The 17,610-nt window shown below is 46.0% G+C and overlaps 1 protein-coding gene across 5 annotated transcripts in view; it reads left to right on the top strand.

Annotated features, from left to right (window-relative positions):
• Window positions 1-17,610, top strand: part of SPECC1 (sperm antigen with calponin homology and coiled-coil domains 1) — a 173,384-nt gene that overhangs the window by 45,104 nt on the left and 110,670 nt on the right. The window lies entirely within an intron of this gene.

Genomic DNA, 17,610 nt, shown 5'->3' with positions numbered 1-17,610 from the left:
TAGGTGGCACTAGTAGCTGGTGCTAAGACATGGTGAGAACTTTCTATCATCACTGCTGCCTGAGGGGATGGGGCTGTTCCATGCTGCTGTTGAAACCCAGCAGGGTCCTCCAGAAACAATCTTAGTCGTTGCAAAATGAAAACATCTCATTGTCCCAGACCAGACATACACAGCATTATAGCCAAGCCCAGTCCAATGCCTAATAATGAATAAACCAGGAGTGCTCAAACTTTTTTTCTGAGTGGGTCACGTCTTAATAGAGACAGATTGTCTCACAGAGTTCTCCTCTCCCCTTGCAATTGTGCAGGCCCACCTCCCCTCACACAGCAGAGGGAGCAAGAGGCTGAGTTAAAAAAAGACTCAAAGCAGGGTGGTGAGGTGGCATGTTGACCTAGTGGTCTCCTGTGGAGCTTGTCCCCAGTGTCTTTTCCTGGTGAGCTCTGCCCCTCCGCTCCTTCCAACTGCTTTCAGCTCTGCACCAGTTTCCAAAGGCAGGCAGCCACGCCATCTGCATACCAAGTACTCTGTGCAAACACTCGGCTTTCCCTGATGAGCTCAGCTAACATACGCTTTTGTCTTCTCTCTGGTGACATTTCAGAGAGAATGCAAGACCTTATTAAATTTGGCCGTGACCTCGCTATTTATCATGGCCTCTGCAGGGTTTGCCAGTGTTCAGGCAGTGGGTAGAGCAATGTTGCTAACCAATGAGGGATAAAAACTTTATGGAAATTTTTATTCCTTTCAACTGAGTTGTGCATAATGTAACACTGTAAAGGCATCATAGTAAGCCAAACACAGATCCTATTCTTCAGTGAAGCAGAGCCAAGACACTAGAATTTAATGGAGGCTTGTCACTCGCATTTCATGGAGGCATTTGAGTTTCCGCAGCCAACAGAGTCACCCTGGCCAAAGATTCTTCGGAGGGCAGTGAGGAGGAAGAGAACATACCCAGACACTGCAGCATGAGATCCAGGGAATGCAGCCAGGGCAGCATCACTGTAGGGATCCATATGGAGTACATATGTCAGATATAAAAGCAGAGGCTCTGTATTGGAAAACTTATCCACCATGCCTATAGAACAAGGGGAAGGGAGAATAGGATATATGACTGTTTTTAAAAAATATAAAATAATATCTTGATTTGGTTCTTAGCGGCCAGATTAAATCTGAAAATTGTTCTTCCACCTTAGAACTGGTAGCTGACTGAGCATTCAGCTTTGCTTCAGCACGTCTAATTCTGAAGAAGAACATCCGCCCTGAGCAATATCAGCACAAGTTTGAGAATGTGCATCTGTGGCTTTGTAATGCACAAATAATCAGTAATCATTTAAATCTTAAATTCATAAAGTGCCTTTTAATGCTGAGAATAGACCCAGGTGCTTTACATATTGTGTGTGCATGGACATACCAGATCCTGCAGCCTTTACTCAGGGGAGTAGTTGCACGCTCCCAAAGAACCCTTTGGAGGGCTTTGAGGGTGATCTGGGCTCATTGTTATGGCTTCCTCTTTTTCTGACTACTTTGAGGATGTCTGCTCAGGCTGTGGAAGGCTTTGATGGCAACAGAGTTTTCAGTGGGTGCACTCTACCACACCCCTATATATAATATAATAAAAGCAGGAAGGAGGATATAAAGCTGAATGCTCTCATTCCATAGGCATGCTAAGGACAGATACCGAAAGTGAAATTATAATACTGTATCTCCTCACCTACAGGAAGATTAGGACCAGAAGTGACAGAGGTCAGACTGAGTGTCCCTTGGGAAATCTCTTGTGTTGAGAGAATGAGGCTTTAGAAAAGGTTCAACAGAGAGAAGTTAAGCTGCAGCAAGTGCACTTGCTGGGACCCCACTGAAGCAGTAACTCCAGGATGTCTTTGGCAGTGGACGGGGCTAAGCTGGAATAGTAGCTTGAATGCAGAATCAGGCTAGGTAATCATATTTGCCTGGCTGGGAAATGTAAGACTTTGGTTTTGGGAGATCCAGGTGGCTATCGTGTGGCTGGCTGATAACCTAGAATTCTTTGTGCCTCTCTGTCTGACCCAGAGGCCTCTGGTTTTGACATTCAGCTTTCTCCTCACTATGCGTTTGCCCACATTTTTGATCCGCATAGGATCATGTATTTCTGCGCTTTCCAATAAAGGACCCAAAGGTCTGATGCTTGTGCTTACTTTCTGGATGTTTCTCCTGGGCAGGAATTGTGGTGTTGGCATCCCATGTCTCAAGATTCCAAACTTTTTTATGTGCTGAACGCAGACCCATACCATGTCGTACAGACAGTGTGTGACCTCCTTGCCCCCAGCTGCAACAGACTCCCCTGGCTCCTCTTCCTTTCAAGTTCAGCTTCAGATTTTCCCTGTCTGGTTTTGAACCTCTCACTAGCCTCACTCCACTCCCCTTCCTACTCCCTCCTGCAAGTCTATTACTGCCCTCCCCATCCCACCTGCATTAAGCGTTAGCCCGTTCTTGGTGTGAGAGAACCCCAGCTTCTGCCCTCAGGCACAGCCTTTGTATCTCTCTCTGCCTCTTCAGCTCTACACCACCTTCTTCCAAATCTCAACTGAAATCATAAATTCTTTTCTCTGCTACTTACACCTGTTCCTTTCACTCTTCCTTTTCTTCTTTTTTGAGTCAGTGGCTGGGTTAATTATCTAGAATGCAGTTTTATCTGAAGGACACTATACAAACTCAGATTGTATATTGTGGTGTGTCTGTAACATTATTGCTGTGCTATAACTTAAAAGAAACAAATTATTGAAACCAAAAATGCCAAGGTTGCATAGTCCCTTGAGCATAACCCTCCCACATTTGTTTTGGTGACCTTGAGCAATAGTGTGTGTTCCCAGCGTCGCAGATAATGAATAATTGACACCACTCGTGCCTGTCTAAACACAGCTCTTGGTGTGTAGGCTGTCCCTCATGGAGTTTAAGCCATGCACACCATTCTTTTTATGCTGACATAGACTACCCTGTCTACCTCATTAGAAGCTAATGCAGTAAATCAGAGGTAGCTTAAAGGAAGACTGGGCTAACCCCCTCCATCCCCCTGGCAAGCAGAGTCTAAGCAAACGAAACTGGAGACAGATCCCGAGCTAGAATTCCTGCTTTGTGATGTTTGGCTACATAAACTCCTGGCTGTTTTGAAAGTGTACGTAAAATGAAATGACATACAGGGAGAACTGCCTTGGATGTAGATTCCTGTTCCACTGGGTTATTTCTTGGCGTGGGGAGCCCTGAAGCAGAGAGTTAAAGGCCAGATTTCTAAAGCTCTTACAGCTGTTGCTCAGAATGCTCCTTTGTAGCAAAAGGAGCTGGAGGAACAACAAACCTGGAGGAGAATGGGGGAAGGTCTTTGGAAATGCGTGTGTAATGTTTGCATCTACTAAGCAGTAAATTGGCTGAAAAGGTGTAGCTATACAGGTGTATATCCAAGTTGGTAAATTTTGGAATCCCTCCCATCCTTGGATCTCAGGGTTATGGGAAGGTCAGCGTTTCCCAAACTATGAAATTTTTAGGTTTACAAATGAAGCTAAATAACTGTGATATTATACCCCATATTCTTCATAGAAATAGTTATGATATGAATATGGCATAACTAAGATATACTTTATGCAAGATGGCTTATGTAAGATATCATTGGAACGGTTATGGCTTCCTGAATGTGATTATTCAATTTGTATGCAAGTATCATTTCTGTATCTAAAGTTAGGAATATGGACTATGTAACAATTACAACTGGGTCTGTATATTCGAGAGACACCCATCAGACAACAGGCCATCAGCCTTGATGGGCCGTTACGAAGAAACAAGACTGTGAAGATACTAATCTCTCTCCTTCCTGAGAGTAGTCCTGGGCAGTAGCTGACACACTACTAGGGGCATGTCTTCTCTAGCAATGTTACATGACTGTGTAGTCATGGCACCAGACCCACCTCCATATATATACCTGCCCCTGGAAATTTCCACTACATGCATCTGACGAAGTGGGTATTCACCCACGAAAGCTCATGCTCCAAAACATCTGTTAGTCTATAAGGTGCCACAGGACTCTTTGCTGCTTCCATGAGGGAAGTAGCTCCCAGTGCTGTAAAGTGGCAGTGTAGACAAGGCCTTAGTCAGGTGCTCCTGTCACCTGGTACTAAGCACTATCTTGGATTTCTAGTAATTTTCCACTAACAGGACAGGGAGGTCAAGTTTGGGAAACAAAAGATTCCCCCCTTATGTAAATTGTATTTAAGGCTGGGAAGGAAAGCAAACAGGAAACTCTTCCATTGCCTACGCAAGAAGAAACACTGTTGAAAGTACCTGAAAGGACAAAAGAACTGACCTGAGGGGAAAGGCAGAGGTTAGTCCAGCCTGAGGCAGGGGTCCAGGCTCTAAGAAGAAATAACTGAAACTCTAAGCTACAGAAACTCTGCAGCTTGCCTAAAATAACATTTTGGGTGAGAAATTACTTCTTGAAACTAGTATCTTTAAGATCTTAAACTTAATATGTGTGTTTTGTTTTATTTGCTTAGTAATCTGCTTTGTTTTGTTTGCTGTTCCTTATTATCACTTTAAATCTGCCTTTTATACTTACTACATTTGCATAAACTGGGTTTAATAATAAACAAAACAATCTGTGGTGGGGCAAGAAGCTGCGTATATCTCTTTTCACAGTGAGGGAGAGGGTGAACTTTTTTTTATGAGCTTGCGCTGTGAAGATAGTTCTATACAGCACAAGACAATATACCTTTTGGGTCTGCACCATAGGCACCAACTTCCCCTCTGCCCAGTGGGTGTTTGACCCCCTAACCCCACCCCAGCCCTGCTCCTGCACCACCCTTGCCCCACCCCCATTCCACCTCCTTCCCCAAAGTCCCTGTCCTGCCCCCTCTTTTCCCACCCCAGCCCCCTCCCCACCCCCTTTCCCCAAATCTCCACCTCTTCCCCTGAGCAGGCTGTGTCCCCACTCCTCCTCCTCCCTCTTGGAAAGTCCTAAGTGCTGCCAAATGGCTGTTAGGTGGCTGGTGTGGGGGGGGAGCACTGGGAGGGTTGGGGAGGGGGAGAAGCAGGGACTCGGAGCTCTTGGAGGAGGAGGCAGGAAAGAGGCAGGGCGGAGCTTGGTTGCCAGTGGGTGCAGAGCACCTGCTAATTTTTCCTTGTGGGTACTCCAGTCCCAGAGCACCCATAGAGTCGGTGCCTATGGTCAGCACTCCAAGGGAGGTGGGCACCTACATGCTGGGGCAACTCTCAAGCTGAGTCTTCTCGGAGCTGATCTCCAAGTCTGTGCCTTTCTGCAGCGGAGTGTGGCCCTGCCTGTGTGTATGCTAGAGGAGACTTAAGATCCTGGCTCAGCAAGACAGGGTAAAGGGGGCCTAGCTGGTAGAACAGGCAGGCTCAGTGGTATCCCAATACGTCAGGTGGCACCTTAAAGGGGGACAACACGTCACAATAACCTTGTACTCTGTTACCGCCCATCAGAAGGTACCAAAGCATGTTACATACTTAGACCACATCTACGCTTACAGCAGCACAGCTGTACTGATACAACTGGGCTGCTGTAAGAGCGCTTGTGTAGCCATGTTAAGCTGATCAGTGTGAGCTCTCCCGTCAACATAATAAAACCAGCTCAACGAGCAGCGGTAACTGTGTCGGTGGGGGAGCATCTCCCGCCAACATAGCACTGTGCACATGATTGCGAATGCTGGCAAAACTTGTCACACCCCTGCGTTACAAAAGTTTGGCTAATATAAATGCTGGTGTAGACATGGTGTAAGTCATTTACTTACCTTAAAGAAGTGTCACATATTATCCTCACTGTACAAATGGAGAAACTGAGGCACAGAAGGTGCTGTGACTTGCCCAGGGTTACGCAGCAAGTCAGTGGAAATCTTGGCTCTCAGTTCCCTGTAGTTTTCTGCAGAATCCCAATTTATAAACTTTCTGGAGTCAACTTTTAAATTCTCGAAAGGACTGTTGAGTTTAATCTCTCTGGCATATTCCCTGCTGCCCCCCATATTTCCAGCAGCAGTTATTACCTGGCAGGTTCATCAGCTGAAACATTCATCTTTCCAAATGTCATCTTGTGTGCATTTGGTTTTGTGCTGAGTGAGAGAAGCCAGATGAAAATAAGGAGTGTGACTGGGCTGGGTATGTGCAGAGCTGAGCTGAAAGCTCTGGGCAGGATGGAGAGATCTGTGTGATACTCATTGATATCAAGTTCTGTCAGCTGCAGTACTCAGCATCAACGTAAATTACATCCAAATGTAAATAGCAGGGCAGGTTTGTTTATTTTGCTAGGCTGCTTTGCTGGCTCATTTGTTTGTTCATGGGTGAAGCCTGAACCTATAAAGAGCTATTCACATCACCTGAAAAACCACATCTGATTTTCAGTAAAACGCTTTGCCTCCCAACTAAAGGTCTGGCCGAGTTTGAGATCCTCGGGATGATTATAGCTGTTGCCAGTATCTCGTGTTTTATAGAGATTCTGAGCACTTTACCAATTACGGCAGGGGTATGCAAACTACGACCCATGGGCCACATCTAGCCTGCCAGCTGATTTAATCTGGACCTTGAACTCCCGCTGGGGAGTGGAGTCTGGGGCTTGCCTCGCTCCCCACTCCAGCCAGGGAGCTGTCAGGGGCCGCTCCGTGCATGCATGCCACAGCTCCCAGAAGCAGCAGCATGTCCTCTCTTCAGCTCCTATGCGTAGGAGCAGCCAGTGGACTCCACAGGCTGCCCCAGCCCCAAGCGCTGCCCCCACAGCTCCCATTGGCTGGCAACTGTGGCCAATGGGAGCTGCAGCGGTGGCACCTCTGGATGGGGTAGCGCACAGACATGGCCACTGCTTCCGGGAGCTGCTTGAGGGAAGCGCTGCCCAGAGTCTGCACCCCTGAGTCCCTCCTGTACCCTAACCCCCTGCCCCACCTCTTATCAGCCTCCTGCCCTCCAAACCCCTCGATCCCAGCCCAGAGCATCCTTCTGCACCCCAAACCCCTCAGCCCCACCCCAGAACCAGCACCCCCAGCCAGAGCCAGCACCTCCCCCCCTGCCCCAATCCCCTGCCCCAGCCCGGGGCCCCCTCCCACACTCCAAATTGCTCAGTCCCAGCCTGGGGCACTCTCCTACAACCCAAACCCCTCAGCCCCACCCCAGAGCCTGCACGTCCAGCTGGAGCCCACATCCCCCCCTCCCATACCCCAACCCCCTGTTCCAGCCCGGAGTCCCCACACCACACACTGAACTCCTCATTTCTGGCCCCACCCCAGAGCCCTCACTCCCTCCTGCACCCCAACCCCAGTCTCATGAGCATTCATGGCCTGCGATACAATTTTCATACCCAGATGTGGCCCTCGGGCCAAAAAGTTTGCCCACCCCTGAACTACAGGCTCAGTTATAGCTCTGGAATTTGAGCCATGCTGTGGAGGAGGAGAAGCAGTGGTAGTAGGAAGGGATTGTGCCGGTGAAGGCCAGGGGAAGCCCGGGGGCCACCAGGAACACTGGGGAGTGAGGCTTGCCCTCACCAGTACAGATCAGGTGAAGCAGCATACACACAGTGCATGGCTCTTCTGGGGTGCTCAATATTGCTGGCAGTGCCATCTGCCCCTCCCCATTTGCCATCAGGGTGTTTAGGCAGCAGCAACATTATGACTCCCACATGCAGGGGAGTGTTTGGGGAAGGGAAAAGACTTCCCAGTCCCCTCTTCTCTCCTCCACCACCGCTAATGCCTCTGCATAGTGGCAGCCATATTTTCACCCTGCAATAAATAGATAGGAGTGTCTTCTGCTAGGAAAAATTTCAAGTGAGCATAGATGGCCCTCAGTAAGGGAAATAGGAAATCCCAAAGACTTCTATCTCCTTTCTACTTTGCCCCCAGAGACTAAAATATACCTGCATGGAGACAAACCCATCCGGCTTATCTTTACCCTACAGACTTCAGAATGTCTTTCTGAATAAGCCCTTTCATCTCCAATGAGATATTACCCCAGGAGCTTGCTGGAATCTATGCTCCCTTTGATCAGAAACCTTTTGGCTATTTGTTTTTATTCCTTAAACCAAAGAAGCAATAATAAGCACACTTTCTCAGTGAAGGCAACAGAACAAGTGCATTGCTGTCTGTGCCTGCCTGCTGAGCTGATTAACTGTAATGGTCACAAGCATAGAAATATATTTAAGGCAAGCCCTAAGGAAATTAGGAGTTTAAATTATCCTCCATATGTCCGGCATCCCACTAAAATGAAAACAACCCACAGGTCACTTGGGCAGAAGTATCAATGTCAGGATGCTACATTGTTAGCACAGTAAATAAGCTGCATAATAAATTATGTTTAAATGACCTTACTCTATGAAGAGGTAATTGATACAGATATATACCAGACAGGGTTGTTTGGAATCTGAAGCTTTTATGCTTCCATCTCACACCACTGTCAAGTTTTTTTCTTTTTCTTTAGACACCCTTTATTGTGTATACAAGAAGTTAGTGTAGCCAGTGATGGCCAAAGTAGGGCCCAGGGGCAAAAAGCAACCCATAGAGTTCTACAGCATGGCCTGCAGCCACTCTTCTAGTCAATGTGTTGACTGACTCCCAGCATGCAACTGTCCATTTTGGCCTGAGCCCCAGGCACTATTGATTATGAGAGACTGCAATTTGATCCTTTTCATGCAAATTTAGTGTACTGCTCAGATTCCTGCCAAGTTCCTAGAGTTGCCTTCCAGTTGAGTAAATATTTGGTGCCCACCACAGTTCCATTGACCCTATTTTGGAAGGATAATCTTTTTTTTTAACCAAACATTTATCATTACTCCAGGAGTCCCTCCCACGGGCTCTCTGAGTTCCCTAGTTTCCACTGACAATAAAACGTGTCCCCCATTATTCTAGGTGTTGTAATGTGCTCGCTCTATAATGTGGTAATACCCTGGTAAATAGAAAGATATGATACTATATTTGTGTATCATGTCTCTTGAAACAAAAGAGAACTATTGTAGTGATTGTTTGGGTTTTGATGTTTACATGGCCGGGATTTATAAACTTGTTAAAACTTGCTAAATAAATAACTAGGACACACCTTTTTTTTTTTAACTGCTTTTCTTCCCAGATGTCACTGCTTAATGCTTTTCTGTGTTAGTAGTGCTGGTCTCTAGAAGTGCAGCCTGGCTCCATGAGGGTGACATAGGTCTCTTCCCTCACTTTCCCTAGTGCTGTGAGAAAGGATATTAGGTTTGACATGCGCTATCCCCTGGGAAACCCAGACCAGAAGGGCTCACTGAGGATTAGCATTAGAGAGGAATCACACTCCATTGGCTGATGCTTTGTCACATTTCCTGTTAATCCACTGAGGCATCTCTTTCCTTTCAGAAACACGAGTACTCAAGACTTGAGGTTCCCAGAGGTCTATGCCTGCATATGCGTTGTTTCATGATATAGAGTGACTGTGTGCTAATGTGAAGCTGGGCTGGACTAGAACCCTTCTTTCAATGGTCAGATGCTTCAAAACATGTCTTCAATAAACAGCTTTAAAAACTCCTTGACAAATCTAACTGGCAATTAAATTTTTCAGAAAATGCTAATGGGCCCCAATTAGAGCTGAAAAAGGAAAGTGATTCTGTTTGAAGGGCAGTTCTCGGATGAGCTTAGGGTCCTTTTACCCACCATGCATCAAGTTTTGACAGTGTCTGTTTCTTGTGATCTGTCACATCAAAGGCTGCTCTGGGTCTGCAGCAGGGTTGATGTACCTTGAATTAAGTAAAATTACCATCTTTTTTTCCTGTAAAAGATACAGACTGGGGCATGTGTGAGAAACTAATGACATTGGTATGTGCTGTTATATGACAAGACCTCACTAGAAACCAAATGACTGATCCCATTTGGGATTTCCCTGGGACAATAAGTATGCTGGAAAGCTTCATCTGGAAATGTAGCTGGATTCTGCTATCTGCCACAGATGCAATCAGTGGCTCCGATACCATTGCAGTCTTTCCTGAAGCAAAAGAGGCTCTAGCTCTGGAAACAGAATACCAAGGCAAAAGCAAAAATCCCTTTGGAGCTTTCAAGGTAGAAAATCCCTAAATAATTTGAACATGTACATGCACCCATCGGTCCACTCCCTGACACGTGGGCATATGCTAATATGTAGGCACATATTCATACATATACCTATGCATGCTCATATTGACACACACTGATGAAGACAAAGTATTATTATAAGGCTCAGATTTATGCTTTCACCTCCGATTTTCTAGAAATAATTTAATCTAATTGCCAAGGCCAAATATTTCAAAAGGTGGGGGCCCAGATATTTAGGTGCCCAACTTTAAGCATCCTTTTTTGTGCCCTGACCCTTAAAATGCAAAGTGACAGTCATTGTTTCAGTTCACACTTTTACATGTTTCATCTGCAAAAGGGAGATAAAAGGGAGTTAAAGCTCATGGAAATCACCATATAATTTTACGGGTGTAGAAAACTTTCAGCCTTGAACATTGACTGCGCAGACATTGGATGAAAAGTGGTATGTCCCTTTGAGTCCCCCTCCCCCCCCCCCCGCCACCATTCCTTTGTCTTGAGCCTTAATCTTGGCCAAAATATTGGATTTGTATGTTCAGCTCTAGTGTAAATACAGAGACAAGTTAATACATGAAGTTATTTGCATCCATTCCCATAAAGTTAAATTTTGAATTTCCAGGTACTTTTCTTCCTTGGCCTTTCTTTCCCCTCCCTCTTGAAGTGTGTTGCTTGATAGGTACTTGGAGCTACCTGAGTAAGGAATTAATTCTGCTGCTAGTGGGGACCCCTCTTTTCTTAATGCATAAATGACAACAACCCTGATATCATGAAACCAAATTCTCTAGATAACATTTTAGGACCTAGGTCTCATTCCCTGTTTTCCTTAGGCCAAAAGGGTCTACTGCTAAACCCCCTTTGGAGGTGGCATGCAATACTGGTGTGGCATTATGCCCCATATTCTTCATAGTAATATTATTGACATGATGTATTTTGTGCAAGATTGGTCATGCAAGGTATCATTTGAAAAGGTTATGATTCACTGAATATAATTATCCTATTTGTATGCATGTATCATTTTGGTACCTGAAGTTAGGAATATTGTCTATGCATCTATTACAAATGTGTTTACACCTGGGGAACGCCCACTAAGCAGAATGCAATCAGTCTAGATGGCTGGCTGGATAGGGCCATTAGGGAGAACAATAGGTCATAGAAGATGCTAATCACCCACTCAAGAGCCTTCCTGAGGATGCTGCAAACAGCCTGTGTCCCTACAGGGGCATGTGACCATGTCACCTGGTACTGGACTCCATCTTGGAATACCTGTGTTTTTTTACAGACCGGGCATGGGAACCAAGAGGGGAGACAAAGAGTTCCTGCCATATGCAAAAGTTATTTAAGGCAGAGGAATGACATCATCGCGGTCCTTCACTGACTCCCTGCCCAGAGAGATGCCTGAAAACACCTGAGGAACAAGTACTGGACTAGGGGAGAAGGGCTGAACTTAGGCTAGAGGGATTTCTAGCCTGAGACAGGAATACCTGGTAATTTTAAGCTGCAAGCAAGTGCAGCTTGCCCTCAAGAATCTCTGCAAACAGTCTAAATCAACAATTAGGGTGAGAATCTGCTACTCATATCCAGTCTCTTTAGTATATTAAACTTAGCTTGTGTTTTTGTTTATTTGCTAGGTAATCTGCTTTGGTCTGTTTGCTATCCCTTATGCGCACCTAAAATCTATCTTTTGTAGTTAATAAACTGGTTTTGTCTAAAACCAATGTGTGGAAATCATAACTTGGGGCAGGAAGCTGTGTATATTTCTCTCTACATTGATGGGGGGTGCAAATTTCATGATCTTACACTGTACAGTTTTCTATGCAGCGCAAGCAGGGACGACTTCAGGCACCAGTGGAGGAAGCACGTGCCTGGAGTGGCATATGCTAAGGAATGGCATTCTGTCCATCCTAGGGGCAGCACAGTCCGGGAGGCTTTTTTTTTTCTTTGGCAGTCTGAGCAGCTTTTAGATTTTTTTTTTTTTTTTTTTTTGCTTCCGCAGTTTTTGCTTGGGGCAGCAAAAATAGTAGAGCTGGCCCTGAGCGCAAGATGATGTAACTCCAAAGAGGGTGCGTGCCTTATGAACTGGGAGGTGCCTTAGCTGAGCCTTCCCATGCAGCTGTGTGTTGCTGCAGCTGGGTTTGCCCCTACCTGTATGTGTGTTGGAGGGGGCTTGAAGGCCTGTCACAGTAGTACAGTGTAAAAGGAGCCCAGGCTGGTGGGTCAGGCGGGCTCAATGGTACCCCAGTTCCAGGTGGTACCCTGGAGGGAATCCATCACAACTAGTACTTCTTTTGTGGCCCTAGTCTAGGATCCATTTAATTACTCTAATAACTAGCATTCTTGCCTAATTGGAATGCACAGGGAACAGAATTAGTGCAATGCATTTTAGTGACTTTGTGACAAGGCCTCTGCTAACTGACTCTGTTGTGGATAAACGGCACACCCGTTTATAAGGCACATTGGTGGCTGTCTCTCGTCAACCCATAGCAGTTAACATGAAGGAACTGGCATTTGCTGACCTATGTTTCTGGTTGTGTCCTCCTTTGTTCACTTTGTTGCTGCCCTGCTCTAGTGCGGCAGCTAAACAATTCAGATTTGCTTTAATATATTTATATTAATGTTTTCATGCTTTGCCCATGACTTATTTTTAAAACAGCTCCTGAAATGAAAGAGGGCTTCTCCATCTGCTGTGTATTCCCATGGGAATCATTTTGTTGGCACATGTCTGCCCACTGGGCTCTGAGCCAGTTAAAAGGATTCAAGTGTGTGGAGGGGATGCTGAAATGCTAAACCTTAAGGACCTTAATGACTTGACTCACTAAATATGTTGACAGTTAATTGGCTCAGACTAACACAAATAGGGAAGATCCATTACAGCTGTAAACATGCCAGCAAAGGTCATAGCAGCCCAGCTAGGAACACCATCTAAACAGAAGGGAAAGGTGCTAGATTCTCCCTAGAATACCACACATGCCTTGGGTTTTTGTTGTTTCTTTTCCAGTTACCTTCAGGAAAGTTATAGAGCAGGGTCAATGTGACCCCGTGATTACCTGCATTAGGTTAATTATCAGCTTTTCTCCAGCTAATTTAAAGAGAAATTATCCTGAAGACTAATTCTCCAGGCCTAGATGTATCACAGCCAACATGGCTTGTCACGGTGCCAGTGTGTTTGCACTCAGAGAATGGGGTAGAAAAAAATTAAAGGGAGTCAAAGCTAGCCTAGCCTGCCAAGTATGAATTATCAGGTATGCATACTGTACAGATGAATTCTTGGAAAGCTGCAGTTTGGTCCCACAAATTTGGTCATAACCTCAAAGGGTCCTAGTCCCAAAGATGTATTTTGTAACTTAACGGAAAATATCAGATTTGCTCTTTCTTCTGAGTTTCATTGTGGACCGTATGGCCCGTTTTGTTGTTTGCTGCTTTGAGTCCCTGCTTCTTTGGCACCTGACATTGTGCATGACACAGATATGCCCTTTTGTAGAATATTCTGCCTTCATATGGATATATCCAGTGCTGGTGACAGGTGCAGTGTAACAGCCCTGGGCTAATATTAATCCACAGACCAGGTGCAGCACAGGCATTGGTAGTTGTCTCTATTATGGTTTCCAGTCAGTGTGCCTCAATATTGCCCAGGAGAGCCTGTCTCTGAAAGGTGAGAGGGGTGAGATCAGTTTCCAGGACCTATTCAGCTCTTGGACTCTCTGCAGAGTCTGCAAACCCATTTGTGCCAGCTGGGATGATGGCTTTGTGATCTGGATACCTGTCCACCAGGTACTTGACTCAGGTTGTTGCATGTGTTCTCTCTCTCCTAATTTTAGTACTTGGGGAAAAGTTATATGTGTAAAAGGCTAATCAGCCCCCTGAGATCTAGCCACATGCCCGGTCATGGGGAAATTGTACAACTTTCTTCCTGGAAATTAATCCCTGGTCTACACTCCCTTTACTATCCACGGTTTGAGCTGCACGCTCCTATAAATAGCATCATTGTTGTCTCCATTACTTCTCTTTGGGGTGGCTACATCTAAAACCCCACAACTCACCCCTTGCCATGGGCTTGGGTTGCCACTGCTTGTTTCACTTGTCTCTCGCTATCAAGATGTTAGAACCATTCTAACCTACATATTTCACATCATTGTCAAATTTAAGGATTGTTGGTCTCCAGCCCTGACCCTGCTAGAATGTTAGATTTCAGGAGTGTCTGCTTGGACACCATGATTACTTTTTGTACATATTGCCAGCTGCACACTCTGCTCTGCTTTACTACCCAGGACACACTTCCACCATTCTTTCATATGACAGAGCAAGAAGTCTGAACTGTTCAGTGTCAAGATTTATTGACCCAAGAGTTTATGTTGACTGATGCAATCCCTCTGGTCAATATTATTTCCTGTTGAAGAAAAACAGAATTCATTGTGTAGTCTGCAGTAAAGTAATATCTCCTGGCCTCAGTGGTGCTGAAATACCACACCAATCAGAGACCATTCAAGCCTGTACCTTAGAGAGAACGTTAGGACAGGTGTCTAACCCACCAAAACTTCACAGCTTTTAAGATTATTTTTAAAAGTCTTGTTTCTGACTTGGATGTCCCAGATCTGTAGTGTGTTAACTTGGAAGCAAATATCATATATGAATGTCCCTGGGCAGAGTGAAGACATGGGCCAGTCTTACTTACAGTGCAAATGGGACTTGACTGTGTTTTAACCATGCCCGAGATTCATGCTAAGGCCTTGGATGTGTCCAGTTGTAGGGTATATGGGACCCAAGTACCCTCAGATACTGTCTGTGTCACTTGGACTATGTGGCGTGCTTCCTGTAATGGAGAGTCTGGTGTTGATCTTTGTCTTTAAAGTACATGCTTTAACAAACAGTCTATCCTCAATGTAGCAATGAACCTGCAGCAAACAATGTCCGACTCACTTTATCCTGCCAGCTTAGTCTGAGGATAGTATAACGAACTGGTTGGTTTTGTGACTTGTCTGAATCTAAATCTGACTGGTACCTTGCTTAGAGCAGGATCTCTAAACAGTGGGAGGAACATCAGTTCTATTCTTCTTAAGCATGCACCTATGTATTTTTGTAGCTCTCTCTAATTTTCCATGCTCCTGGTTCCTATCTGTTTTTTAAATTGTGGATGTATCCTTCTCTCCAAACTCCAGTCCTGCACTGGATTCACAATGCTGAGTTGATGACCTCCCAGAGTAACTACATTTCTCACTGCAGAATCAAAGTGTTAGTATTTGTTTATGTAGGGCCAAAAGTATTCTAGATATTTTACAGAGACATAAGGCCTTTGCCTAACGGGCATACAACCAAAAGGCTAGATAATGCCACTTTAACTCACATTAAACAGTACCTTACATCACAGATGAAGTGGAGAAATTTACCATACACACATGCCACCAGTGCTCTGGGATTAGTACTGGCTGCCTATTGGTTTCCATATGGAGTGTTGGTGTTTGATCCATAAGGACCTAGATGGACTGTGATCTATCTACCCCTACCTGAGATTTGCCTCGCTTCCGGTACAATACTGCCACAGTTACAATCAGTGAAGTAGCCCAGCTGGAATCCATGGCTTATGAGTTTTCTGACGACTTTGGAATTTACTGTCCCTTCCTTGGTCCAAAATAGTCCAGATTTGGTGACCTTCAAGACATGCTGCATATCCACCCATTTGAGGGGGTACTTGAAGAAGACTGCTGAGCACAGGCATGTGGAACTGCAGGATGGGCAAAGGGCTTTGATGGAAACAGAAGAGGGATGGTCTTTATTTTCTGTTGTTATTGTCTGGCCGTTTTGTTGTTGTAGGGCGGGGATTGGCTGCTAATCTGCTGTTACTGTTTTTGGTAATTATGGATTCCGATTTGCAATTGTTTGTCTTTTTTTTTTCTTTCCCCTGGAGAGTGTTTAAATAGAAATAAACAAGTTAATGGGGCTATAAAAATCTTTTGGCAATTCAGAATGTTGTTAAATAAATGCTATTTTTAAAAAAGTATCTCCCATGGCGGCAGGCCTACTGTAAAGCTGAGTCTGCAGATCCTTCTTCATGCTTAGAAGAGTTTAGCTATTGCAGAACTGTTCCAGAGGAGAGATTAAGCGACAGTACGTGTCTTCGTACTGCTTGAAATTAAAATTAAATTACTACTTTTAAGCATGAACTCTAATATGAGAAGCAGTCTGTAAGCCTCTACTAGTTTATATTTGGTTGCCAGAACCTGCCTGTTGAGGTTACCCTTGCTGTCTACAAATATAACAAAATATGTATTTCTCTAGTGGCAGAAAAATAGAACCAGATTCCAAATGTAATTCTGAAGGATGTCAGATTATTGTGCATGGCCACAGCTAATGTATTCTGGATTCCAGAGCTGGTGAGGAGCCTCCGCTAAGATGGTCTAGATTTCATTGCTAGTGAATTCAGAATAAAACCAGGATTATGAAAGAGGACTGGGTGGGGGCTAAGGTATCAATAACAGGATGTGGAGGTTTTCACCTCTAGGACAAATCCAATCCAGTTTGGGAGTGAGCAAAAGGTGTTCCCCTGTGCCACTGGTACAGTGACCTGTGCCATTGGACTGGGCATGGTAGAAATCCTGAGAGGGGAAGAGATGGAAATGAAATTGGTGGGACCCAGTCAGGACCGAATTAGCCTTTTGTGGGCTCGGTTCCAAATATATTTGTGGACCCCCATGGATGGAAGCAATGGTGCATGGCATGGGGGGGCGGTCCCCAGAGCGAGGGGGCAGCCAGGGGCATGGCTTGGCAGGGGTGGCCCTGCTCTGCCCAGCCCAGTGCATGGGTACTATTTACAAACTGGCAGTTGCCAGATGCACAATGTCCTGCCCAGCTCTGTGCTGCCAGCATGCTGCATCCCCTCAAGGGTGGGCCCATACCATGCCATGCAGCCCCCCTGCCCAACACAAACACACACCCCCAACTCCCTATGGCGAGAGGCCTCTTCAGACCTGCTATACCCAGTGCCCTCCCCCAAGACCCTGCCACACATGCACAGAGACCTGCACAACACTACCCATGCCCTCAGCCCCACCACAACTTCCCAGAACCCCCACTCCCTTGTGCCCCAACACACATATCTTCCCCGCCCCATTCCTACCATCCCCCCCCAAGACCTCCTCCCTGACATCCTGCTTCCCAGCTGCACTCATGGGTCTTCCTGGGAGGTGACTGTGTCTGCTGGGCTGAGTCAGCAGCACAGCCAGGGTGGTCTCGGGGCTGGGAATACTCCATCCCCTCAGGAGTGGCGCAGTCAGCCAGGCCAGGGCCTGACTCAGCCTGGGCTCCCTCAGGACCCACTTGCCCAGAGGGGTCCTGCCAAGCCCTCCCTCCAACATCCACCCCCACCTGTCTGAAAACTGGCCAGGCTTCTGCACCAGTCCCAGGTGGCTCAGCTCTGGGGAGACAGGCGTGGCCCCACAGGTTATGGGAAGCAGAGACTGCCCAGAGCCGGAGGTGCACTAGGGTCCGGCCAGGGGGCAGAGAGGAGCCCTTGGCTGGCTGGCGGGCAGACCGAGAGGAGCAAGTGGGGGGTGGGGGCAGCCAATAGGCCGGCGGGGTC

Source organism: Gopherus flavomarginatus, chromosome 19, assembly GCF_025201925.1.
Source record: "Gopherus flavomarginatus isolate rGopFla2 chromosome 19, rGopFla2.mat.asm, whole genome shotgun sequence".
Taxonomy (NCBI): domain Eukaryota; kingdom Metazoa; phylum Chordata; order Testudines; family Testudinidae; genus Gopherus; species Gopherus flavomarginatus.
The sequence above is the reverse complement of the archived record's forward strand: the minus strand, read 5'-3'. Positions and strand labels throughout refer to the sequence as shown.